The sequence below is a fragment of the Sciurus carolinensis genome, chromosome 1 (assembly GCF_902686445.1).
Source record: "Sciurus carolinensis chromosome 1, mSciCar1.2, whole genome shotgun sequence".
In the NCBI taxonomy this organism is placed as follows: Eukaryota; Metazoa; Chordata; class Mammalia; order Rodentia; family Sciuridae; genus Sciurus; species Sciurus carolinensis.
This window is the reverse complement of record NC_062213.1, coordinates 5,382,027-5,409,566: the sequence shown is the minus strand read 5'-3', so window position 1 is coordinate 5,409,566 and position 27,540 is coordinate 5,382,027. Positions and strand designations below refer to the sequence as shown.

Sequence of the window (27,540 nt, the reverse complement as noted above, 5' to 3'; positions counted from 1 at the left end):
AGCCATGAGTCCTCACGTCGCATCATGACCACTGAGCACAGAACCACAACAAACAACCCAGAAGCCAGCAATGAAAATAAAATGAAACCCAAACAATTGATCTTCAATGGCAGGAGAAAGTGGAAGTGTGGGGTGGGAGGTGGTGGAAAAGGAAATCAACAACAAGCAAACAGCAAGATGGCAGAGCTGAGCTCAATCACACTGAGACTCACATGGGTGCAAACAGCAACTGGAAGTCGGGCCTGGCAGATGGTATAAAAAAGTAAGATCCAACTATCCGCAGCTAAGGAAACCAAATCCGCTTTCAAGATAAAGGTGGGACAGGTTAAATGTAAAAAGATGGAGAATCCCCAAGGTTCCCTGTATCTCTCCAACCAAGTGCAAAGTCTGTTTGGCACTCAAAGCTTCTAGCATGGTCCAAATCTAAATTTAGAGGATGCTCTCTACTGGCCTCCATCAGTACCAACTATTGTGCGCAAACTGGAACTCTCCCTTGTCCCCAGACATCTTCAGCTTTTTCGACTCCCAAAGCCTTTGCACAGGCTTCTCTCACCACACCCTGGCTGCTCTGTTGGGGTGATTTTTGATATTATAATACTGTCATTATTTGCATTGATTCTTGCTATATGCTAGTTTTATTCTCCACAACTTACACATAACAACACATTTAATGCTTGCAACTACTATTTGAGTTGAGGACTGTTGTTAAGTAATTTAAATGTTAGAAAATTGAATTGCAGAATTGTTAGATAACCAACCCAGGGCAACTATAATCAGGATTTAAACACAGATAGTCTGACTTCTACGCATGAATTATTCTTTCTTCCTTGTTTTGGACATTGTGTTTCTTCTCTGGGATGGGAGGAGTCCCTAGAGATCATTGATACCCTTAGATGATTTAAAAACCAAACAGACTCAGAAAGTCAAGAATCTAATGTTTTCTCTCAGATTTAAAAGTTAGAGTGAAATAATGGGGTCTGGGGAAGGAAGGGGGCTCATGAAAATAGAAAGCAGATCAATGGATCAGAGGAAGGGGATTGAGGGAAAGGGAGGGGGAGGAGAAAGGGGAGGAACAGCAGAATGAAATTGACCAAGTTGTGCTTTGTGCATATATGAGTATACTACAGGGAATCCCACCTTTATGTACATCTATAAAGCACCAATTAAAAAACAGTAAATAAATGGAAGAAAGATGAGCAGGACAGAGGAAGGGGATCAGAGAGAGAGAACAGGGGAGAGAAAGAGGAAGTACTGGGGATCAAAATGAAATAAATTACATTCCACACGTGTATGGATACATCAGAATGAACCCCACTGTTATGTATAACTATAATACCATTTCTAAGAAAGAAAAAGAAAGCAAACCAGGAAAAAAACAACCTCAGAAAATGTAAGTTATGTGGCCAACATCTCAACACATACTGGCATATCTGAGTCGTAGGCACTTAATAAACATTTGTTCAAATTGTCTTTACAATAAATGTCTAGCAAAGGCATTAATAGAGTTATTACTTTTCTAAGTGGTTTTCCCTACCAGGCAGTGGTAGGGATTGTGCACAACTTTGTGGTTTTTGACTTCAAGTTGGCATCTTGGAATGAACCATGGTGGGAGTATTCACAGCATGGAAACAGACACGTTATAAATTGTTTGTTAAGAGCAGGTTTTTAAACATTTATCAGCACACCACTGTTCTCCCATCTTCCATCTCTGCCACCACTCCATCCTTCTAACCAAAAGAAATACAAAACCCAAGCAGAGTAAATAAAGGAGCAATCTGGAACAATTTTAAGAAATTCACGGTTGAGCCTTCAGGAAAAACACATTTATTCATCTCAGTGAATAAAACGATATGAATTAGGCTGCTGGGATGATTGTCATACATGCTGGAGGGAAGAACAATCTCCACAATCTGGGACACATGGACTTGGAAGTCTGAAAAGAAGGTCTATAACTTGGCTTTTTCCTTCTTTTTCCATTCCTATTAAATCAAAACAAAACAGCAGCAGTGGTAGTAACAATAATGCTTCTTCTGGAAACTTAATGTTATCTCAACGCTAAGAGCTTCAACTTTTCTCTTTGCAAATGAAGATACCAGTCGTCTTCCCAAAATGACATAGAAATCAAAATCAATACGGGAAGCGAATCTGGGTATCAGTCAGTGGTGGGTGTTGTTATAGCTATTGTTATTCTTGCATTTAACACCAATATGTTCAGAAACAAATGTTTGTATCTGTAAGAGCAGGACCCTTAAGGAACTTGAGACAGCAGTGAAATGAGCCTAGCTGGAGTTACTATAGATTCATAATTAGAGATTACTAGGCTGTTGGAAAATTGGGAAGTACCCCTTCCCAGCCTCCGTCTCCCTCTGCTGTTTTTATTCCCATTGGCTAAAGGACCTACTGTTCCTACTTAAAGATTCAACCCAGTTGCAGGTTCTAATTTGTTAGGTGGCCATATGTCAAGGTTGCTCTGAAAAAGTGGCTGGCGTCAGACCCTGCGTCACCCAGAAGAGACCATTTGCAGGTAAATTGAAAGCTCCTTCCTTCCAAGATGCCTGGCTCAAGGTCCATGCTCAGCAGGCCTCAGCTCTCCTCCCTTTCAGAGCGAGGTAGCATTTGATTTTCCTCCCATTTGTGATGCTTGATTAAATGAGCTTGGGAGAAAGCAGGCCTTCCAGCAACTCACACAGCTTGAAATGACATGAGTAATTTAAAATCTCAGACCAGAAAATCCACTATGCAATATCATACCGCGCCATGGTCTCTGCAGAGAGGAGACTTCTAAATGGCAAGACCAGAACCCGCAGTTGGTTCCAAGCACATAGAGAGTGCAGGAAGGTTCAGGAAGCAAACACAACTCACGTGGCTTTCATGCAGAGGGACCAAAAGCATGAAATGAAGGCACACCATGGAACCCCATCACTCCAGCTGTGACTTCAAATAGACGTGGTTTTAAATGCTGGATTTGTCACTTCACTGATGTCACATGGCCTTGAGTAGTTCCTTTTACCTTTCAGCATGGAATTTATCACCTTAAAATCAATCGTTGTGAGGAACAAACAGCACAGAGAGCCCCTGCACTGTGCACAGGACATAAGTGCAAGAACAGTCACTATGTGTCATACTTAGAACAACATGTTGCTTGAGGGAAGTAGACACAGAAAGCGGGGAGAAGTACTCTAAAGATTTGCCTTAAAGATTTGCAGAGAATACCCAGGACCCAGGGCTGCTAGTCTTGCTCCATTGTCCAGTACATTTGGACAAGATTTAACTCTCAAATATGTACAACATATTGATATTAAGTGATAAAAAATCCTCTACAAGTACAAATATCAGTTGTCTTCTTGTTGCTTTCAGATGTTCCACCAATAGCAACAAGAATAACCACAATATCAGGATAAGAATAATGGTAACTGCTGGTTCTTGCAAGACAACCTTGTATTAAGGACCATTCTAGATGGACAATGTTCACAAAGATGGCCATTACCTCCTTTGCTATTCCTAAGAGAAACACGAAGTTCAAAATGAAAAGTATTGTTTCCTTTGCTGAGGAAAAGCTTTTTAGTTTGAATCTATCCCATTTATTGATTCTTGCATTTATTTCTTGCACTCTGAGGGTTTTATTAAGGAAATCTGGTCCTAAGTCAACATGATGGAGATTAGGGCCTACTTTTTCTTCTATTTAGTGAAGGGTCTCAGGCCTAACTCCTAGATCCTTGATCCATTTTGAGTTGAGTTTTGTACAGGATGAGAGATAGGAGTTTAGTTTCATTTTACTGCATATGTATTTTCAGTTTTGCCAGCACCATTTGTTGAAGAGGCTATCTTTTCTCCATTGTATGTTTTTGGCACCTTTGTCTAGTATGATATAACTGTACGTATGTGGGTATGTCTCCGTGTCTTCTATCCTGTACCATTGATCAACTTGTCTATTTGGGGGCCAATACAATGCCATTTTTGTTGCTACTGCTCTTACAGTAGAGTTTAAGGTCTGGTATTGTGATACCTCCTGTATCACTCTTCCTGCTCAGGATCGCTTTGGCTATTCTGGGTCTTTTTTCTTCCAATGAATTTCATGATTGCTTTCTCTATTTCTATGAAGAATGTCATTGGGATTTTAATTGGAATTGTGTTAAATCTGTATAGCACCTTTCAAAGTATGGCCATTTTGATAATATTAATTCTGTCTATCCAAGAACATGGAAGATCTTTCCATCTTCTAAGGTCTTCTTCAATTTCTCTCTTTAATGTTCTGTAGTTTTCATTGTAGAGCTCTTTTACCTCTTTGGTGATAGATTGATTCCCAAGATTTTTTTTTTGAGACTAATGTGAAAAGAGAGCCTACAGAGTGGGAGAAAATCTTTTCCACACACACCTCAGACAGAGCACTAATCTCCAAAGGTTATAAAGAACTTAAAAAACTTTACACCAAAAATACAAAGACCCAATCAATAAATGGGCTAAGGAACAGGGAAGATACTTCACAGAAGAAGATATACAGGTGATCAACAAATACATGAAAAAGTGCTCATCATTCCTACTAATTAGAGAAATACAAATTAAAACCACCCTAAGATTTCATCTAACTCCAATTAGAATGGCTATTATCAACAACACAAGCAATAATAAGTGTTAGTATGGATGTGGGGAAAAAGGCACACTCATACATTGCTGGTGGAGTTGCAAATTGGTGCAGTCACTCTGGAAAGCAGTATGGAGATTCCTCAGAAAACTTGGAATGGACCCACCAGTTGACCCAGCTATCCCACACCTTGGTTTATACCCAAAGGATTTAAAATAAGTATATTACAGTGATGCTGTCACATCAATGTTCATAGCAGCTCAACTCACAATAGCTAGATTGTGGAACCAACCGAGATGCCCTTCAATTGATGAATGGATAAAGAAACTGTGGTATACGTACATAATGGAATATTACTTGGCCATAAAGAAGAATAAAATTATGGCATTTGCTGGTAAATGGATGAAGTTGGAAAATATGCTAAGTTAAATAGGCAAGCCCAAGAACCAAAGGCCGAATATTTTCTCTGATAAGCAGATGATGATATATAATGAGCGGGGGTGGCAGGGGAAAGACAAGAATGAAGGAACTTTGGATGGTGTAGAGGAAAATGGGGTGGGCAGGGTGGAGGCTGGAAAGATTGTAGAATGAAACAGATAGTATTACCGTATATATATATATGTGTGATTACATGAATGGTGTGACTCTACATTGCGTACCACCATAGAAAGGAAAAGTTGTACCCCATTTGCATACAATGAATCAAAATGCAGTCTGTAAAAAATGTTTTACTAAAAGAAAAAATTAAATTTTTAAAAAATGAAAAATAACTTGTTCATAAAGAAGAACAGAGATGCAAGATCATGTCTACGAGACCTCAACAATATCCTTAAAATTGGGGTCAACTTATGCATAATGAGGACCAGCTGAAATGTCACTGGAGCACAGTTCAGACCCAAAATAGCATGAAGAGCCCAAGTATTAAAAAAGCCAATGCCAAAGCTGGGTGTGGTGGCTCACACCTGCAATCCCAGTGACTCAGGAGGCTGAGGCAGGAGGATTGCACATTTAGGGTCAGCCTCAGCAACTTAGGGAGACCCTGTCTCAAAATAAAAACTAAAAGGGCTGGGATGGAGCTCAATGGTAGGGCACCCTTGGGTTAGTACAAACAAACAAAACATCATGCCCTAAAGGAAAAGCAGAAAGCCAGCACAACCTTCAGGTCCACATGGCTCATGTGCTTGGGTATAGTCACTGCAAACTGAGCATTGCTGGCAAGGTACAGATAGCAGCTGAGGACACAGGAATGTACCCAAGCAGGGAGGTGTGGCTTTGGCAGGACTGCACTGCTCCAAGGCAGCAATAAATTAAACACTAAAAGTCACTAGAAGATAGTGGAAAACATGGGATGGACTTTGCATTTTAAGAAATTGTGGTATGACTTCTGGGTGTCTACCCTAAAGAATTAAAGTCATCTTACCAGTGACACATGCAGACCTACGTTTATAGAAGCACAGTTCACAATGGCCAAACTACGGGACCAGCCCAGATGTCCATCAACAGAAGAATGGATAAAGTAAAGGGGATACACACACACACACATACACACACACACACACACACACACACACAATGGAGTTTTCTTCAGTCATAATATGAAATTATGTCATTTGCAGGAAAGCAGATGGAACAAGAGACAATTAAGTGAAATAAGTCAAACGCAGAAGGCCAAGGGTCGCGTGTTCCCTCTCCTATGTGAAAGCTGGAGATAAAAGTGGAAAAGACAGGGCGGGTGGAACTCATGAAAATCGAAGAGAGATCAGCAGAGCAAAGGGGCCGAGGGGTGGGAGGCCAGGAGGGAGGTAGGAAGGCTGGGAGTGGCATTGGCCATATTATACTGCTATCTTGTGTTCAGGTACAAGTATGTAACAATGTGTCCCATCAATATAGGCAATAATGCACCAATAAAAAATGAAAAAAATACAAAAGTAATAGAGGTGTGAGTCAAGAACTGAAGACCAACGAAAACAGTAGAGAGTCTGGAGCAGAAGGCAGTAGTTTTCCTAGGGCCTTGCTGAAATGCTGCTCTCGGAGGAGCTAGAGGAAGACTGCTCAGCACTTGCACATTCCCCAGCGAGTCACACTGGTGCCATGCAGGCTTTGACCCAGGTCCACTGAGATCCTGCACAAACATGCTCTCTGATGAAATTGTGTGCCTCTTGAGAATTTCTATACATGAGTCCTCCTGACTGATTCAGGGTTTGACCTATGTCTTAAGTGTAAATTAATAGGACAAGACTTACATGCCACCCTGGCTTAAAAAATGGGCAGGTCACAACCAGGGTAGGAAGGATGGAAAGGCATTGAAGGTGGAGAAACAGCTTGGAAAAGGTACAGGGTGCGTCCTGGTACGCGTGTGTGGAATACCGGGAAGCTGAGCTTGGCAGGAATACAGGAAGGGAAGTGAGGAATGACAAATAGATATTTCTTTTGCAAACATTTACTCTGGCATTTGTAACTACATAAATAGGTGGCCCAAGATTCCTTCTACCCTAGGTGCATGTGAAGCGGTTAAGGGCATCAACTGCAAAATCAAACAGAGCTCTATTTGAGGATCACATTCATTTCCTCCCAGCTGCGTGACCTTGGGAAAACTACTTAACATTTCTAAGCTATGGTTTTCTCACTTGTAACATGTAGATAAACAATTAGATCCAAATCATAGGGTTTAGTGAAGGTGTCATGTGCCAAATTTAGCCCGGTCCAGAATAAGACTTTGGTAATCACTCAAAGGATTAATATTACTATTACCATTATTCTCCTAATAAAGAAAATCACAGTTAAGAATGGTCCTTCCCGGGTAGTTAATGGTCTTTGAGATCAGACCTGAGTATAAATCCTGGCTCTGCCACCTACCAGGTGTGTGGCATTACAGTGCAATTTCACCTCTCTAAATCTCAGTTTTCTTATTTGTCAAAGAGGGATAATCATACTTATCTGGTAGATCTGTTGTGGAAAATGAATGAGGTCATATAGGAAAAGTCCTTGCATGCTGGGTGTAACCACCCGACATACTTCTGGATGATGTCACCTTCTAGTCTGCCTCCTTCCCGAAAGGACACACACGTGTGCACACACACATGCACACACATGCACGCTCAGAGACAAGTTGTCTAGTACTAGTCATAGTTCACATATGTGCTACCCCTAAAAGCTATGTAAACAAAGAGGTAGATAGATCATTGAGGGAGAAAGGGGAAGAGAAAGAGGGATAACTGGATGGGTGATGGATGCATGGCTCCGGAAAGATGAGTAGATAGATGGTAGGGGGACAAATAAACACGCTTGCCAATCGTTCCCCTGACCAATTTCATCTCCTTCCATCATAAAAACGTCTCTTTTGAGAAGATGCTGTAACAACTCCGGCTTATTTTCCTCCTCCTTAGACCCCGGACTCCTAATTGCCTTTTGATATGAAAACTACCAGGTGCCTGAAAACATTCTGGAAACTTCAAGGGATTTCCTTGTTTGTGTAAAAATTTCCATTTCCCCATCAATCAAATCATCATTTCTGCAGAGCTGTTCACACAAAAAACACAACCAAAAAATCCCCTTCACTCCATGTGACTGAGAGATGCTCTGAGATTCCAGTGGAGGAGGGTGATTTAACCAAAAGACCAGGTGAGAGGCAAGTGATTCTGCAGAACCCCATTGCCAACCAGAGAGAGGGGCTGAGCAGAGCAAGGGTTCCAGGGGCAATGGAATTTAATTTTTTAAATACATCAGCCTGTATAATCTCTATTCATGCAGAACATCAATCTCAATTTTTAAAAAGTTTATAAATTATTTTGAGGCATATGATTTTATTTATTTTTTTATGTTTATTTTTACTGTTCTGTGGGCTCACCCCACAACAAGCTGCTAGGATTAAATGAGATCATTCATGAAGGACAGTAGTACCAGGCCCACAATGCTATGCACTCTGGCACAGTTGCTAACATGAGTAAGACCCTACTATCATTCCACAGAAAGCCCTGGGCTCACTGGGAGAAGACAGGGCCAGGGAGATTAAGAGCCCGATGCCACTGCATAGATATTAGGTGAGCTGAACAGAAGGAAAAATAGGGAAAGGCCTGAATGCTTAGGAGGAAGAGGCAGAAACCTCGTGGGAAAGCTCACAGTGATGCAGCTTGAACCCAAGCAGGACCCTCCTGGGGCTGTTGCCTGCTGACTAATTGCTTGCTCCTGCTCAGTCTCTCTATCCCTGGCACGTGTGTACATACCCACCTGCCTACTCACACGCACTCCCTTCCCTGACCAGAGCTGGGTGCTGTCCCCTCAGGTGCGTCACGAGCTCCCTTTCTCTGCATCTCTCCCTTCACCTGCACTCAGGTGTCACAAGTTGTAGATGCTGTCTGCATGTTCAGTGGTTGGGGCCGTGCCGGCTTCTGAAAGATGGAAACCCACTCCTTCCCAGTGCTGTCCCTGCCCTTGGGTTTAGGGGACAGCAAACAAGTCCTTCAAGAGCAGAGCTTTGGAAAGGAAAAAATATATATAAAATTATACAGATACATATATGTAATATGTATACATACATGTACATATACACACACATGAATGTTCTCTTATTTTTGAATAGCAGTCCTTCCCCAAACCTAAAATATGTAGAGTAAAATAACATTTAGAATGTGACTGAAGCAAAGGTGACCAGCACAATAACTTATGAAGAGGTAAAGGAACAGTCAGGGACCTTCTGCTCAGTTTAGGGATTAGCATCAAAACCAAATCCTGCAACAAAGAGAATCCCCAAAGCCCTCCACTGCCTGTCCGGGTGCAGCTGAATTTGGACTTCACTTGATCTGCATGGGGATGACCTCTCACCAGCTCCTGCTCTGACGTGGGACCTCTTCTTCTTTTGACATCATCTCAACGACCTTCTTCCTATTTCTCGTGAGACTGGTGTCTGGTGCTGTCGCTTTACAAGTTCATCCTGCTCTTCCACGCCCTCCCACCTGCCACACCCCTCAAAGGCTCCCTCCCTGACCCCCAGGGAAACCCTCCTGACTGCAGCCTGCACAGGGCACTGTCCAGCCTCAGCCATCTACGTGCCTGGGACTGGCCACCATTACTGGAGCACACATCACCACTGCTTGAGTACTAGGAAAGCTTTCCCTAGCACTTCGAAGGCAAGAACCATATTGTGTTCCTTCCTGCTTACGCTCCAAATCCCAGCACAATGCCTGGTACTCAGCAACTCCTGAAGGCCTGGGCTAGGAAAGCATTGATAAGATGTTGAGAATTCATCTGCTTAACCTGAGATCCCCATCCACACGGCCAGCTGGCTAGAATGCAGGCCTTGTTGAAACCTGCAGGTTGTTCCAGCATTCTATTCTTTGAAAGCATAGATGACTCAGTGCTGAGTCCATTCTAGTGGCCAGCCAGAACCTGACGGCTGACCTTCACCCTGACTCCATCTCTCTCTTATGGAACAATATAGTAGGTCAGTATAGAAATCCTTGCTGTGGCAGGATTTTTGCATTTGGCTATCACTCAGATTTTGGCCTACAGCAAGTGGCTATAGATCTCCCTAGCAAATAGCCATTTATTCAAGTGCAAATAAACTAGCAGAAGAAAAGGGATTCAATATGTACAATAGACTCTAATTTTTTAAATACATCAGTGTATATAATCTCTATTCATGCAGAAGATCAAGCTCAATTTTTTAAATGTTTGTAAATTAATTTTGAGCTATATGATTTTTATCCTGCTTTTTCTGAATATGCATTTTGTTTGACAGGACTAGTATCTGCTCTGTAATAGAGTCCTAGACATGACCTAGAGCACAGAATTGGGAAAGGAGACTGGTTCAGGGGATTCAAAGCCAACTCTGCTGCTTTTAGAGGAACTTCTGCTTTTGCTGGTTCCCAGCATCATGATCCAGAAAAGGAGTCTCATAATGAAATGAAGATGCTCGCCACAGCAAGGAAGTCATGCAGGCATCCTTGCTGACCTCCCAGTACTGAACCTGAGTACAATCCGTGTTGACCAAAGAAGGGAGCTGCTGGCATCAGCTTGCAAACCCTGGGACTCTGTGGCTTAACACTGAAAGGACGAACTCTTCAAGAGATAGGGAACCAATGGGGTTTTCAGAGTCCTGTGGGGGTGGGGGGAAGAATTGGCCACATTTGATACTTAAATCTCAGTCCCCTCACCCACAATCCTGAGGGATCTTCTATTGTCTTTTTTTTAAAAACTGTAAATGAAAGGAGTCAAGCTCTATACCACACATATCTTTAAAATCCTAAGTAAGCACACACATTAGCTGACTTGGTGGTCTTTATTCCGATTTGATATTCCAACTGAATGGTGTTTAAGTGACTGAGTGCTTGTTTCTTATAGTAACCCCTGTAGCCTGCCTCCCACACCGCTCCCCACTCTCCCCTGCGCTGCCCTGCAGCCAGGTGCCACATCAGGGCACCAACGTCTAATGTTTCCACTATGCTTTCAGACGTCAGGGAAAAGGAGACTGGATCGTGGAGACAAGAGAACGTCAGTGAACGCTGACCCCTGGACCCACATGGACGTTATCAGCAGCAGATGGCACAGCCTCATTTCAGAACAGGGAGAGGAAGGTGCTGGGTGGGGCTTGCTCCCAAGAGCCCTTCATCATGTTCAGGGGCCTTTGGTACTCAAACAGTTCTGAGGACACAGCAGTATGGACCCCCCGGGTGGGAGGAGGACGTGGGAAAGGGCGCCGGAGCAGAAACCCTGTTTTACCATGAGGTGGGCAGCTAGAGTTCACTTGGGGTAAGGAACACAAGGAGCAACAGATCAGAGGGCCTCCCAACGCCTGAGACCCTGAGGCCACACACCAGGTTCAATAGGACTGACTGTCCATTTGTTTAGTTAGGCAGGCGCATATACCCACAAACTCGTGTGTGAAGTACTACCACCTAGGACATGGACACACATAACTGAATGCTCACAGATACGCGTACCCTTGTGCTCACTCACCCACCCTGCTGCATGTGAGCAGGGGATTCGGAGCAGAGGGGAGTGTGCACTTGCATGCCGGTCCGCTGTCCCGGGGGAATGCACCAGCTTTTAAGACACACATCTCTCCTCTGAGAGCTCGTCCTTCAAGTACTGGTTGAAGAAACTGAGGCTCCTTAACCTGTAGCTGGAAAGGCTTGGGGTGTCCTGATTTGGCCCAGAGGGAGAATTCAGCCCCAGGGTTGCACAGTGGACGTGGGGCCAGGCAGGGCTTCGGGCCTTTCTGAGTAGCAGAGCCATCCAAAGCGGGAACCGGCTCTCAGAAGCCTGGGCGTTCCACCCCACAGACACACAGGTAAGGCGAAACATGCAGGACAAACCGCCTTCTTCCCTTTTCCCTGACTCTGCTGCGTGCTGAGCTGAGGCCAGGAGCAAAAAGGAAAGATGCCCCTCACCTCAGCGTCTCAGGCAGAGCTACTTCCAGGCCACTGGTGAACCTCAGAAGGGCCTCGAGACTCTACATGATGCTGTGCTGCCTCCACCGTGCCCTGATCTCTGCTTTCTGCTGCTCAGGCTGACCCGAAACCCAGAACTGCCTCTCCTCCAACCCCAGCAGCAGCACGCAGGGCGAAATCAGCGTGCCAGGGGCTGGCATCTTTCACCCTTTCCAGACATCTTCCGCCACCCAAGTGTCCCACAATGCTCTGTCCTCCCTCGTCCTGGAAGAACCCTCTAATCCTGCTCCCCTACAGCCTGTGCATGGAATTCTCATTTCACAGTCAGCAAATTCCTGAAATCTCTCTGCATCTCCCTCAGGTCTGAGATGAAGTCATGTGTCCCTGAGGATTCCTGCTGCCTGAGCCCCTGCAGCAGGTTTCCCTGGTTCTCATCCCGAATTCCAGGGCACTGGAGGCTGACCTGGGGGCTGACTACACCATGTGGTCCCTGCCAGGCCATTGCTACCCAGGCTCTTGTTCAGGGCTGATCTTTGAGTCTGGTGCCTTTGGCTGCCTGGCCCTCCTGTCTTCCTAGTGTTGAGTACTCACCTCCTCCCTGTAAACTGGGCAACTGGGTCTCCCACCACATGCCTCTCTGCTCCAAATGCCACGTTTATCCTGTAAAGCGTGGGTTGCCAGATTCTTCAAGATCCCTGAATTCTCATTGGTAGCAATTCTCCTTCTCCTCCACTCTTCAACTAATCTCTGTCACACACTGGGCTTGGGAATACCAGGAACTACTCCAGATCCCCAAATCACTTATTCCCACATCATCCCTGGACCAAAACCTCCTCCCCCTGCGGTTTACTGGTGCAATAAGCCGCGGGTCTGATATTGTCAGAATCCTTAATCCCTCCACAGTTGGCTTCAGAAAGAGGCAGGACCCCTTTCTTCCTTCATTGGAAAGGTGTGAAGGAGGACTGAGTGTAGACAGCCAGGGTATGTCTGCTCATCTTGGGAAGTGCAGGGGCAGCGTGAGCGCCACGCTCAAGGCTAGCTGCAGGCCCGCCCACTAGGCTCCTGGAGCTGGCGTATTCCTCAGGGGTCAGCAGCATCTGAGAGAGACAGTGTTAAGAATGACTCTGAGGTCCAGTCCTAATGGCTGCCTGTAGCTCTCCAAGGCAGGCTGTCCAGTGGAGTGCAACCAAAGACGCTCAGCACAGCATCAGGCCACATGCAACCTGGCACCGGCTCAGGAGTCAGTATCCCTGCCCCAGAGCCTCACCTGGCCTCTTTGCTCCTACCTGCTCTTGGCTATCTTTTAATTAACCTCTATGCCTCCTCTTGAATGATCCTTCCTCAAAGAAACCTTTGCCGAGCCCTCAGTCTACGTAGGAGCCTGCGGCCCGACTCCCTACGGCCACTGCATTGCCTGCCACAGCACCTATTTCAAATGGCACCATCTACTTGGAAAAGAGGCTTTGGGTTTAACGATTGTTCTCACACTAGATCTGTGTGCCAAGGGCAGGGGCTGTGCTGCCTGCCTCATACCCATGACCAAGGCATTGGCCCTGTGTCCACCACACAGCAGATACTTGGAAAGTGCTGTCTTATGGGCAGGAAAAACAGATGAGGATGGTCAACATATTTCAACCAAATCACTCTCTCATCAACAAGCTCTGCCTGAGCCTGCTGTGTGCCGTCCAGGACTGGGAGACAGTAACCGAGAGTCTGGCTTACAGGGTGACGGGGAGGTGCTTAGCATCAGACGAAGGACAGAAAAGCTGGGGAGGCCGTAACCCAGGATGAGGCATCAGGAAGGTTTCTGAACTAAGTCACATGTGAGAAGGGACAGAAAGCAGGAGCCAGAGGCAGCAGGAGGGCACTGTAGGTAGGAAGGTGCTCCTGGCTGCAGCAGGGTGGCCAAGAACTTGGAGGCAGCAGAATGCACAGACCTTGGCCAGTCCAAGTCCTGGGCGGCAGGGTGCACAGGTGCCCAGCTGTGAGTCAACTTGCAAAATCACAACAGAAATGTTGGCTTAGCCTGGTGCCCTTAATTCCTTCATCTGAACCTGTTCAGCATGGCATATGAGGACTCTGACACGGAGTTAATCCAGTCAGCCCTGTCTAGAGCCACCCACTGTCCCAAGCCACCGAGGCATCCAGCTATATAGCAGCTGACATTTCCCAATCCAGGAGGGAGGGGATCCCAACCCGTGGCTCTTAGCATTTCCATAATCCACTGAGGGTAAGCTAGACGCGGCCGGGAAGAGCTACACACCATCATGCACGACCTCGGTGCCTCAGGTCCCCACCACAGAAGGCCAGTCTCAGCTCCCATGCAGATGAAGTGCTCCGCAGCTCTGCAGAGGGCCTGGCAAGGAGCTAGAGCTCGTTTTTGGCTGTCATGGTCACAATGAGCGATTCTGTGCTCCAGGGATATGTATGTCACCTCTGCGTCCCTAATGTCCAGCACAGGGACTGGTACACAATGTTTGGTAAGTGCACAAATGAGTGAGCAAAGAGAGAGGGAGGGTGGTGAGGGCAGGTCTGGGTGGAGCGACATCCCTCACATGGAGCAGGCTGCCCCGCAGGGATGGGAACTTTCAGAAGCAGCGTGTCCTAGTCCCCCAGGGCCAGGGTACTTTCTAGACAAGAGTGCAAATGGAACTCAGCACTTAGGAACACAAGTCCTCGGTTCCTGCAGCACTAATGATCCATAGCCCTTGACAGGCTCAAAGTGAGACAACCAGAGGGATGTAAAGGCTTGTGGGGAGCCTGGGATCCTTTGCCCCAACATCAGAACCTGCCACAGTGAGGTTCACACTCCTGCAGGTCATCACTACATCAGTACCATGTCTGGAAGCCCAGGTCGCCAAGGGATGGCAATATTTACCCCCACCCTGGCAAAAAGACATGTTGCTCAGTTAGGAGGGAGGGCACATCAGAGAAGGCAGCCTGCTGCTTTCATGATTAATAAACCTCTCAAATCTCCAGAGATTTTAACTTTTACTTTGTCAAGTGATTTGAGGAACAGTCCCCAGTCGGCCCATCCACTTGGCTGTGGATCTCCAGGGCTGGTGAGTTGGGGCAGAACACACCCGTTTGGGAGAATCAGAAGTCTCTGAATCTACCCAGGATGCTCTCAAATCTTTCCTAACAATGTGCAGCAACCTCTTAGTGGTATCACCTCATAATTCACATCACTTCTGTGGCCCTTATCTACAAAGTGGCAAAGGGATCACAGTCCCAAATCCATGGGGTTCAGAATTCAATGAGATAACAGACAGAAAGCCTAGAGAACCAGGCTGATGGTGAGGTTTGGAAAGGTGTTGGCTGATTCTGTGGTTACCACTTCCCCTTCTATTGCCAGTGCTGGGATGTGTGCACCGATGTCCCCAGGGTCTAAGACCTCCAAAGCTGTCTCCCAATGAAATGTCAACCAGGCTGGCTCCATTCTCCCCCTGCCTATCAGGCTGTTCTGTGAGATTCAACCTGAAAAAAAGATGAACTTGAAAAACAACAGCACTCGAAGACCCCCAACCTCAGACCTACCCTTCACCACTTTCTTCCTGCCCAAAGGGTAGATCTGTGGGAGGTCATTCACCTCAATCCCACCTGTCCGGGATGAGGACACCTGACTGCTCCAACAACCCCATGTATTGAGGACAAGTCCATTAGGGCACATTTTCTGGTGCTGTCCTCCTTTCATCCCTAGGGTCTTTATTCTGGCCTCCAGAGAAAGCATGAGCAGCACACCAAGGTTTTTCCAGGACACCATTACTGATGACAAACTGGTGCTCTGGCAGTTTGGGAGAGCTTCAGGGTAGGGACCAGGATGTGGGTTTGAGAAAGAAAGGAGCAAACTCCTGAGACAGTGGACTCAGAAGTGAGACACACCTGGGAGGGGACCCTGGACCTACCCGAGTGGCCCACATGGCTTCCTGCGAGTTACTTTGCTTTACTCTTGGTTGAAGATTATTTGCTCATGTGTAAAATGGAAAGATAAGATCTGCCTCTCAAGGATAATTAAATGAAATGATGTAGATAAAATGCCTGGCCAAGTCCTAAAGCAGGGGCTAAGCACAGTGTGGTTCTTTCTTTCCTTTCCTCCATTCCTCTTTCCTTTAATTCCCCACACACGCTGGATGATGAGGGAGGGAGACCAGGTGGGTGAACGATCTCCCAGTCGAGGCAGCTGGGGGCTTGCACAGGCATCCCTGCTTCAGGCTCAGCTAAGCAAAGCAGGCTCAAGGAAACACCAGCTTCAGGGGGAACCAGATGCCGGCCAACCACGCACTAGAGTAATGCTCCTTCACAGACAGTGCAGAGGAACCACGAGGGACAGGAGTATAAATAGCAGCCAAGCAGCCAAACAGCAGCAAGAGCAACCACAGGCACCCTCCCCCGTTCACAAAACTCCCGAGGCACGTGCTGTCATTATCTGTGTTCAGCTGCAAATCAGTGACATAGTTTGTCCCTGGCCATACTGCTCATGGGTCTTGTGACCTACCAGTGGGAGCAGCTGACCATCCCGGGACTGTGCCCTGGCCCTCCGCTGCGGACACTGCTTTCTCCCACCTCTCTCCCACAGGACATTGTGAACAACTCACATTCACACCTGAGTCTTTCCCACTGCCTCCCTAGGATCTCCAGGACAGAACCAATACGAGAACAGAAAGTGTGACTCATCCCACTGAAGCTGGTGAAAACCAATGTGGAGTCCATCATGCTGTCCCCTGGCACGGAGACCCCTTACTGAGGGAATGGCAATAGTGTGAAGCACCTGCTTGAAATACAGGAAGGAGCCCAAGTTCAAAGCTGACCAGACTGGTGGTCTCTCCCAGACTGGCACAAATAGCCTGGTGCTGAGGCTGTTTGGACAGTTCTGGTCAAAGGTGATGGGGGAAGGGCAATGGTGGGCTACAGCCCCCTTGGTTAGTACTGGGAGGCCTGGACCTCAGTTTTACCAGGTGCTTTACAAGTGCTGCAAAGTAAATGAAGAAAACGGGATCTGAGAAGTTGAGACACTTGCCCGTGGGTACCCAGCTGGCAGCAGAAGGAAAGGAGCTCCAGTCAAGACTGGCATCTGCTACTGTGCTTTCCAAGGCCCCACCTTCACGGCCGTGTGCCTCCACTCACCTTCAGAGACCAGGGTGAGAACCGTGGGCACCTTTCTTAGAGGTGGAGACTAAACAGGGTCACTGTACCCAGGGGAGGTCTGCTCTGCCTTTGTGTCCCCCAGCAGGAGATGAGGCCCTGAGCTCACCAGAGGCATGTTCCATCTCTGCAGGGCGACACAGCTCCCTGGGGAGGGCTCTTCCTTGTGCACCTGCTAAGCCTGTCCTCCGGCAGGGGTTAAGAGGATAAAAGGCTCAAAGCAGCGGGCTCATGAAGTCACAGATTAAAAGGCAAATGAACTAAAAGTGGGACAGGGAAATTGTTATATGAATGTGGATTTGCTAGAAAAATAATCTATAATATCCATGTACATAAGCACTTGGGTAACCAAAGTTTATTCATAATTCACAAGAATAAAGAATAATGACTTGTCACGGAAAGGGGATCAAATAATTATTAAAATAATAATTACAAAATGTTAGAAAAGGAAAGACTGAGAGGTCATTAAATGTATGTGCTCTCTTGGTGCTAGATAAAACCCTGGCAACGAGCAATAAATACCCTAGTTCAAATAAATAAATTTGATTTATTTAAATCAAAGGAATAAAATATTTAAATAAATAATTATTAGATGTAAAAATAAAGTGAATACACTGTTTGGCATAATTAGAAAGTCATAGGCTGAAACAGTGTATCAAATCCTTCACTTTTGAGGTGTCCAAATTCTACCAACTGACCATTCATCATGCTGGACACGCAGCCTTTACAGAGCCCATGAGAGCCCAGGCAATGCCCACCTCACAGGGTCACCTCCACCTGTCCTCCAGCTCTACCAGGGCCTCCTCTTTGTCAAGCCAAAGTGACATTCAAGGAGGCTCTCCAACACTTATAACCCCACTCCTCTTCCAAAGCATAGAAAGAAATGAAAAGGATCTCCACATATATTAATAAAGGAAGTAATAAAAAAGGATTGCTTTTGACAGAACCAGACAAATCAATTAATTGATCTCTGGCAAGCAAAGATAATTGTATTTTGGAGTCTATTAGGGCACATGAGGGCTGGTTAGCTAATTCCACAGGGGAGCTGGCTGTCAGTGGACGTTAGGCAGTGATGGTGACCACTGCGTAGAAGCACACGATGGTATTTTCTTGCAGGAGTCATGTGACCTATGACTCCACTGTCCACTACAGTAGAGAAAAGGCAGGTGCACCTGCTCAAAGGGCAGTTTAATGCTAACATTTCCGTGAGCATTTGAACTTTTACAACAGATCTGATCACAGTGACATAGGCCCTTTTGTGAGACTATTATGTGGATAGAGACAGAATTTTTCAGTGATATCATCTAAAATCTTTGGGTAGAAATCCATGAGACTACAAACAAGGGGTAGAGGAAAGACAAGAGATGAATCTGAATATCAAAGGAAGAAAAACCTCTCTTGGAAAGAAAACTAGCTTGATTTACAGCCTTGTTCAAATTAAGATTTAAAGCCAAGTTCAAACTATGTTCAAGGACAAATGTTAACTCCATGTCAACTAACAGCATTAGAAATGAAGGTCGCAGACAAATGGACTATGAGTATGTATTGATGATTGACAAGTACTCATGTAGAAGATTTTATGATTAATCATTCAGCAAAAAAGTATTTCCTTAAGAGAAAATTATTATACCTTATATGAAATAGATCTTCCTCCTGCTTTCCTACTCCCAGCACCATGCTGAAGAGCTAGGGCTGAATCTATAGTTTCTATAGAATAAAGATGTGCAAAGGGAATGACAGCCCAGTCCCTGTCCCCCTGGGGAGCAGAAGTCAGCCCCACTACACAGAAGGAATCAGGATCTCATTTTCTTCACCATGAAGTGATCAATAAAGTAAGGCTGAGACTCCGGCCATGTGGAATCCTCAGTTCATCTGACTCCAAGCATGGGCAGCCTGGGAACTGCCTGAGGAACTTGATAAGTGCTGGCACCTTGGTCCCTTGTGCACACTTCTTACTGAATTTGTCTGTAGGGTAGACTTGTTCGTTTTCTAGGCAATTCCAGTACATGACTGAGGTGGAGATTTTCACAGAAATCCCTTCAGCAGGGCTTCCTGTGCTTCAATCTCCAGGAGAACAGGTTAAGGCATGGTCTCCTGAGATTCACATTCAGGAAGTCTCAGACAGGGACCAGGAATCTGCATTCCTAACAATCTCCCAGGGATGGTGCTGCTGATCCTCAGGCCACATGTTGAGTAGCAAGGATTTAAACCATACTTTAGAAATTAGGACTCATCTTCCATTGGTATAATATAATGATACACTGTAATTGAAGATCTTGTGAAGGTAGAATTATGAAGTTCAAGACAATCAAACATAACCTGTAATTTACCTCCCAGTATGCACCAGGTTCTGTGCTGGGCTCTGGCGACCTAAAGCCAGTAAGCTCAAGTCCTTGAACATAATGAGCTCACATCTACTGAAGAGAAGACTGCACAAAACACCAACAACCTCAGCATCTCTGCAACCCTAAGTCAATTACAAATATGATGCTGTCAATAAATAAATACACAAGTTAGTAACTCCTTTCCCGTCCAACCCTTCCTGACCCCATTTTCATTCTCCACTCTGGCCATGAATATCACCTTTGGTTGTTCAGGTGGCCTCTACTTTTCCAGGTCCTCTGTAGGACTGACCTCCCTCCATCCTTCAAGCCGCGACTTCACTTCTCTTCTGTCTCTGCCTACAGATTAGATTCCTGCTTCTGTGTCTCTTCATGATACAACAGGTCTGTTGAGATAACAGGACTTATCACATGTCAAGGCCATTTCCTGTGCACTTATCTGTCTCCCTCAGCTGGTAAACCCCTTGAGGGCAGGGGCTCCATCTTTTCATGATAGTTTTCTGAGCCGATTCCACAGCCGAGACTTGCTAGTGTCCACTGTGCTGAATGTGTGAGTGGGTGATGCTATAGAGCACCTTATGGAAGAGCTAAACCTCAGGAATGGATGAGGATGCATGAAACCCAGCTGAACATCAGTCTACAGGAATGGTCTGCAGAGGACAGATTCCAGCTGCAACTTGCACAGGGTAGTTTTCAAGGGGGATCTTCAGGGAGGAGAGCCAAGAATGACCTGTGCTTTGACAGTAAGTTGAAGCTTAAGGCCAAATCATTAATTCAGGTTTTAAGCAGGAGGTGAGGGAGTGAAAGAACAACAGGAAAGCAGAGGGTTTTTCAGAGGAAAGTACGGTGGTCACATACCCTCTGGGGTAGTAACTGCACTGACAGTATTAAGAACAGGTTGGAGGCAGATGTGTTCCAGTAACCGTGACAGTTTAACCAGCATTTCTAGATGCCAGGTACCGTGCTAGCTTATTTGCATGCATTAATGGCATAACCTTTCAGATTACACCCATGAAATGGGCTTTGTTATCACCATTTAACAGACTTTGAAATGTTGCTTCAATGCATTTACCCACGTCCTCCCAGCCCTAAGTAGAAGAGTGTAGCTTCACATTCATGTCTGATTTCCAAAGCCAGGGTCCCCAGCCTTTTTGTCAGCATGAGTATTACTGCTGAGTGTAGGAGTGGCAGCTTATGACATGTGTTGACTGCTTTGAGGACAAGTTTTCCCTTTGAGAATTTGTCTCAGTCAATATAGACTTTGGATAAATGCAAGTTGACTGTTTGCTCAAAGTAAACATCAAAAGGTGGTGTGCGTTCTGGAACTGGAAAAAGATCCACAATGTAAATGTGCAGGTGACTCCCCAGTCAGGGAGAATTCTCAGGCAATATTCTGAGCTCGGTACCATGTGCTTCCAACTCAGCACCTCATGAAACCTCGAGACAAGGTTCCTTTGTGTCTAGATGAAAGGACCATGAGCGGGAACACCAGGATGGAGGACTGAGCACCACTTCTCATCAGCTGGAGGACAAGGGGAGCCTGGGGGGACACAGGCACACTCAGTCTGAGGAAGGGTGTGCTCCCTCTCCTGCAAACCCAGTCCTAAATTTTGCCTGCTATACTTTGGATCTGGAATGTCCCTTCAAGGCTCACGTGCTAAGGCTTAGTCCCCAATTGCCACTATTGGGAAGTGGTGGAAACTTTCAGAGGCAGGGCCTGGTGAGAGGTCTTCAAGTCACTACACAACCTTGAAGGGGATGGTAGGACCTCCATCATCTTCTCCTCCTCCTCTCTTCCTCTTCCTCTCCCAGTTCTTCAATTACTCCTTCTCCTCTTCTTTATTTCCCCTCACTTTCGGGCATGAAGGAAGTCATTTGATCTGCCATGTGCTTCTTTCATGATGTGCTACCTCAACACAGCCCAAAGCCACCAGGCGGGCCGATCATGGAGTCAAACCTCCAAAACTGTGAGCCAGAATAAACCGTTACTCTTTCTATATTCATTATCTCAGGTGTTGAACACATAAAATTGATACCAAGAAGCCAGGCCTTTACCATTACTAGGTACCTGGTGGTGCGGAGCAGCTTTGGGGATTGTTTTGTGGGAATTTAGGGAAGTGTGGAAGAGCTGGAGAAAGCCTAGGGCACCGGGTAGTTCTGATGGGGCTCAGAACACGGACAGGAACGCAGAGTAAAAGCAAAGGCAACAGGGCTTGGGATGAGGATGAAGACCCTAAAGGCAGGTGGACTCTGACCACACCAAACATCAAGGCATGGCTGCACTTTGCCCGTGTCCTGAGACCTTATGGGTGGCAGTGCTGACGGTGACAGACTATCTGGTGGAGAAAAGACCAAGGCAGTGATACAGGCAGGCAGCAGCAGTGGTATTCCTGGCTTCTTTCAGCCAGATTAATAGTGAGATTTGGGACCAGAAAGGAGCAAGTTAGGAAGACAGGAAAAATCTGCAGTCCTGGCTGAAAAGTAGTGTGTGTGATTTTTGAGCCACAGAGTGTGTGGTTAATAAGCCCTGTACTTTGAACCAGAACAAAAGGAAAGATACCCTGAGGGCATCTTGAAAGTGAATTGGCAAGGCCACAGCCATCTGGATGCAGAGGTACAAATGCAAATTTGGTTCCAGTTCTTTCCAGGGCCAAGTCTTTTGAAAAGAGAGCCTTGGGGCACCCTACTATCCTAAGCCAGCAAGGTAGTAGAGGCTTCTACAGTTGTGGTTCAGGCCAGCCCAGAAACAGCCTGCACTGGCAGTGGGCCCTGGAATCTCCCATGCAGTGCTGGCTTTGCAGGCATGCAGAATGCAAGAGTTCTGGCATCTGGAGGATTCCACTGAGATTGCAAAGCAAATCCAGGTGGCGTATTGCAGGATTAGAGCCCCAAAAGCAGCCCACAACAGAGCAATGGCCAGAGTTGTGAGAGTGAATAGAAGTGACGAAGGAGACCCCAGGAAAGGAGACACCAAGAAAGGAGACCCCAGGAATGTGGAAGGCATGTTGGGGGAAGACATGGGCCCCATGACATACCTACTGGAGGGAGCAGCCGTGTGCATGAGCTGCAACCAGCAAGGTCCTAGGGGCGGAGCTTCCCAAGTCCCTGGGTGCCCTGATCCCACCACAGTGTGCCTGGATGCTGGACATGGACCTGTAGAACTTAGTTTGCCCTGCTTTTTGTCTTGTTTTGGTCCAATTTCCCCTTGCTATTTCCTGCTCCTTCCATTTGGAAAAAGAATGTTTACCTTGTGTTTGTCCCACAATTGTACCTTGGAAGTGTATAAACTTTTTATTGTTTCTTACAGAGGCTCAGAGGAGACTTTGGACTTGGACACTTGAACTATGCTGTAAGACTTTGAGATGCTGGGGTTGGAATGAATGCACTGCACCTTGTGACATGGACATTTACCTCTGGGTCCAGGAATGACATGCCCTGATTTGGATGTGGAATGTTGCAGGGTCACATGCTAATCAGTTAGTTCCCAGCTCTGTGCTATTGGGAGGTGGTAGAACCCTTAAAAGGTGGGCCTCCTAGGAGGTCTCCAGGGCATTGACTTAATAACTTTGAGAGAACTGGCAGGACCCTGGTCTCTTCCTCTTTTCTTCTTTACTTCCCAGTCACGAGATGAGAGGTTTCATTCCACCACTTGCTTCTATGATGTGCTGCCTGGCCACAGATCCAAAGCAATGGAACCAATCGATCATGGACAGAAGCCTCCAAAATTTTGAGCCAAAATAAACCTTTTCACTTTAAAATTGGATGATCTCATGTATTTGTTGACTGACATACCAGCCCTATGGCTCTATACGGAGTACCTAATCATCTATCCTTTTATCAAAACATGGCCCAGCTTCCCTAACCCTACCTTTTGTCTTTTCGCTGCCTGAAGGAGTTCATTCACTTTCTTTCATATGCTCCCGAAGGCCCCATCTTGCCTGCCAGGCATGGTCTGCAGATACCCCCTCTCCATGGAGCCCTTGCTGGGAAAGCAAACATGTTTCACTCTGAGCATGGCTCCTGTGGGATTTACAGCAGAAGATCTTTAGCTCTGAGCCATCAGGGATCGTGCCTGGTGGAACTACTTGACAGATGTGGATCATGGTAGCCTTGCACCTGGCCTGGGCATAGCTCCCTGCAGGCAGGGTCCAGAGGGCTGGTGACTACTTACTTTGAGGTCTTCCTCCTGATAAGTGTTGCAGATACTAGAGCTCATGCCACCTCCCTGGAAGCAGCTGCTATGAAGCCTACCTCAGCCATGTTTAATCATATGATCTCCCTCTTATCCACACCTGGAACATGTGTCCAAATGTGCCCACTCCTGGGAACCAAGGAAGGCTGGCACTGAGAGTTGGGGGCTGGTGCAAGTCTTCCTGATCTGCGGCGTGAGGAGTCTCCAACTGTTCTTTATTTTTTATTTATTTATTTTTTTACTTGGAGGGCTTGGTTATGAGGTCATAGGAATATCTCCCACATTGTGATCAGTACACTACAACTCTGCATAAAGGTGGGATGCATTATGGCACGTTCATACAAGCACATGATATGACAACAGGGTTTGGTCAAGATCTTTCCCAGTGCCCCTCTCCTCCCCTTCTGCCTCCCCTGGTCTCCTTCCTCTACTCTGCTGGTCTCCCTTCTGTTTTTAGTCTCTGACTCTTAATGACATGCATACTTAGGAGGAATAAGATCTTGAGCATGACATCCCAATATCTCTACATTTATTCATAAATCATGAGCATCCATATATACTATATTCAACATGCATCAAACATAGAAAAGGTCTTTTAGAGGATAAGAATATAGTAACCTATTATTTAAAAATAGAGTTTTTATATACTATGAAAACACCTCACTTTTTTCTTCTTATTAAAAAATACATATTACAGTGATTGCAAGCCCTGGCTCTAGTTTAGCATAATTTAATATTACCCTTCATCAGTGAGCACAGCTAAACTAGCTGCTCCCCCCAAACACACAGCTTTAGAAAGAGGAGACTATCAAGACTTGCTGAAAAGTCCTGATGCCCATACTCAGTTTGCACTCCATGGAAACTTCACCGGGGTCCACGGGCATCTCAGACGCGTCATTTGAAATGTTTTACTAACAGAGAGTCTTTCACACAGGCCTGTCAATGCCTAAGGCCCAGCACACAGCTAGGCAGTGTTGTGCGGGGCATGATACTCACAAACCTGTGTATCAAAGAGTAAAGAACTGCAGACCTCTCAACCCACTTGGTGTTGGAGCTGGTTAGCTCGTCATTTTTAACCTCAGTGTGGATCCAGGGGCTTTCACACAGAGTAGGATCAGTGCCATTCTGTCATTTCCTGGTGTGTATCATTCCTCCCTCATCAATATCACCATCAGCTCCCAATCCTCTCAGAGCTCTGAGAAGCTTTTTGTAGTTAGAGGTAGAAAACTCTTTATGGATTCATACCATGGGCTGTTCACAAACTACCACGTGAGGGTGGGCTCAGCTGGCCGGGCTGTGGATGCCCGCTTTGTTCTTAAGCCCTGAGTTATAGGAAGGGACCTATGACTGTCTCACCGATGAACAAAGCAAGGTTTCCAATCTGAATTCTGTTTATTAGTGAAGCTGAATTTCTTTCTTCTTCTTGGCTTAAAAAATTGCAAGTAAAAGTGCTAATATTTCCTTTCCATTTCCTGATGGCTATCCTGTGTAACCTGGAGAGAATGCTGCCCATTTTGAAGAGCAACCTTAAGTAATAGAAAACAGTTCAAGATTTGGAGTGAGAGAGGCTTAGCTTCAGCCCCTCTCCACCGGCTATGTTAAGGCTCTGGGTTGCTCAACTCCTTGATCCCAAGTAGCCTGTCAGAAATGAACGCTGTACTTCTTACTTCAATGGTTGGTTACAAAGAGCCAGGAGATAATGAATAGAAAATGTCCAACACCAGGATGACACACATCGTCAAAGCTGCTTCCTTCCCTCCCTCATAAGTGTGGAACCTGAGGTGCAAAGTAAAGTGCCCACGGGCCACAACACAGAGGCAGGAGCAGAGCCCGGCTTTGGAGTCTTGGACCCAGTTCGGGGCTCTTATCTCTATTGCATGTAACTTCTGACCAAATGTGGTGCTTCCAGGAGGCACAGAGCTCTACCTCGCCAAAGCCCAGCTCCCGGGCCACGCCAGCATGCCTTCTGGGCCTCCTTCCCAGGAACAGGGAGCCGGACCCAGAAGCACTGCCCACCCCTGGCACTGCCTGGTTCACGTCACCTTCCCAAACCCCTGAATTTCACCCTTCCATAAGAAGTGACCCCGGCACACAGAAGGCACAAATTTCAGAACTGTCATTTTGAAACTAGAGTCTGGCATTGGTGATAGATCTTAGAAGTGAGCATGGGTTCTTCCTCTTTTCTCAAGGGAAGGTGTCTCTTTCTCCACTCTGAATCTGTACTGGCCTTTGACTTTCTGTAGCCAGTAGAATTTGTGAAAAACAACTGTATGCAAATTCCAAGGCAAATTCCAACAAGATGGGCAAATTATCTAAATAAATATTTCTCAAAAGAAAACATACAAATGGCCAACAAACATATGAAGAATTACTCAACATCACTAATCATCAGGGAAATGCAATTAGACAGCAATGAGATATAGCTAATACAAAGGGGAACTCTCATGCATTGTTCGTAGTATCGTAAATTAGAGCAGCCTTATGAAAAGACTGTAGATGTTCTTCAGAAAACTTGAAATAGAACTATCACATCCAGCAATTCCACTACTGTGTATGTAGCCAAAGAAAAGGAAATCAGTATGCCAAAGAGACACTATTCACAATAGCCAACTATGGAATCAACTGATGTCCACAATGTCCATAGATGAAAAAAATGGATAGAGAAAGAAAGCAGTTATACACACCACACACACACACACACACACACACACACACACACACACACAGAAATATTATGTGGCCATGGAAATAATGAAATCCCATAATCAGTGACAGCATGGATGAACCTTGAAAACATCGTAAGTAAAATAAACCAGGGACAGAAAGACAAGTTCCACATACTCTTACTTATATATGGAAGATAACAAGTCGATCTCAGAGAAATAGACAATAGAGTCATGTTTGTCAGAGCCTAGGAAGAGTTGTGGGGAGCAAGAAGAGAGAGAAGACAGCCAAGAGGTCAAGGGATGCAGTCAGCTAGAAGGAACAATTTTAAAACGAGACGATAACGATAATGTGGGAAAACTGACAACCACAAAGTCTATATTTCAAAATAGCTAGAGGAGAGGATTTTGAGTATTCCCAACAAAAAGAAGTGGTAAGTGCTCGAAGCGAGATAAATCTCAGCCACCCTGGTCTGACCATTACACACTGTACACACGTACTGAAATATCACACTGTACCCCATAAATGTGTACGAATTTTCATAGAAAAAAGAGTTTGTGTTTCCTCCACTCTGGGTCTTGGAACCAGGCCCAAGCTGGCCTGCTGGAGGAGGAGAACCAGTAGCCCCTCAGCCCAGGGCCCCAGTCCTGTGTAGGAGCCCAGCTGAGATGTACCCAGCCTGGTCCAATTCAGCAAACCCACCCCTCCAAGCTCAATCCAAACTGCTTGCCCTGAAAACCAGGAGATAGAGTTGCTGTTTCCGGCTCCTAAGTTTACAGGGTTTCGATGCAGCAAAGGCAAATGGATGGATAGCCCTTGTTTTAAACTCTCCTCTGCTGTTCACATGGGCACTTCACAAATTCAGGTTTTATTGAATTTGATTTTTTTGTCACTGACACGGGGAAAGTCAGTTGTAGCCAATGTGAATGCACACAGTCCTGGTTTGTGTGGATGGCTCTCTGAAACAGTCATGGTTTGGGTCTGGAACACACCCCAGAGGTTCATGTGTTGAAGGTTTTGTCCCAAAGGCAACAATGTTCAGAGGTGTGACTTTGGGGAAGCAATTGTATCCTGAGGCTTCTAACCTCATGGGTGGGTTAATCCACTGATGGGTTCATAATTGAATGGATTGTTGGACTGCGGGAGGTGGGGGTAGTTGGAGGAAATAAATCCCTGGGGACATGCCCTGGAAGGGTGTTTCTCTTCTCCAGCCCCTTCTCCCTCTGCTTC

At 45.9% G+C, this 27,540-nt stretch overlaps 1 protein-coding gene across 2 annotated transcripts in view; it reads right to left on the bottom strand.

The window, feature by feature from the left end:
- The window catches only part of Fam135b (family with sequence similarity 135 member B), a 303,172-nt gene that overhangs the window by 161,981 nt on the left and 113,651 nt on the right, over positions 1–27,540 (bottom strand). The gene's annotated exons all lie outside the window — the stretch shown is intronic.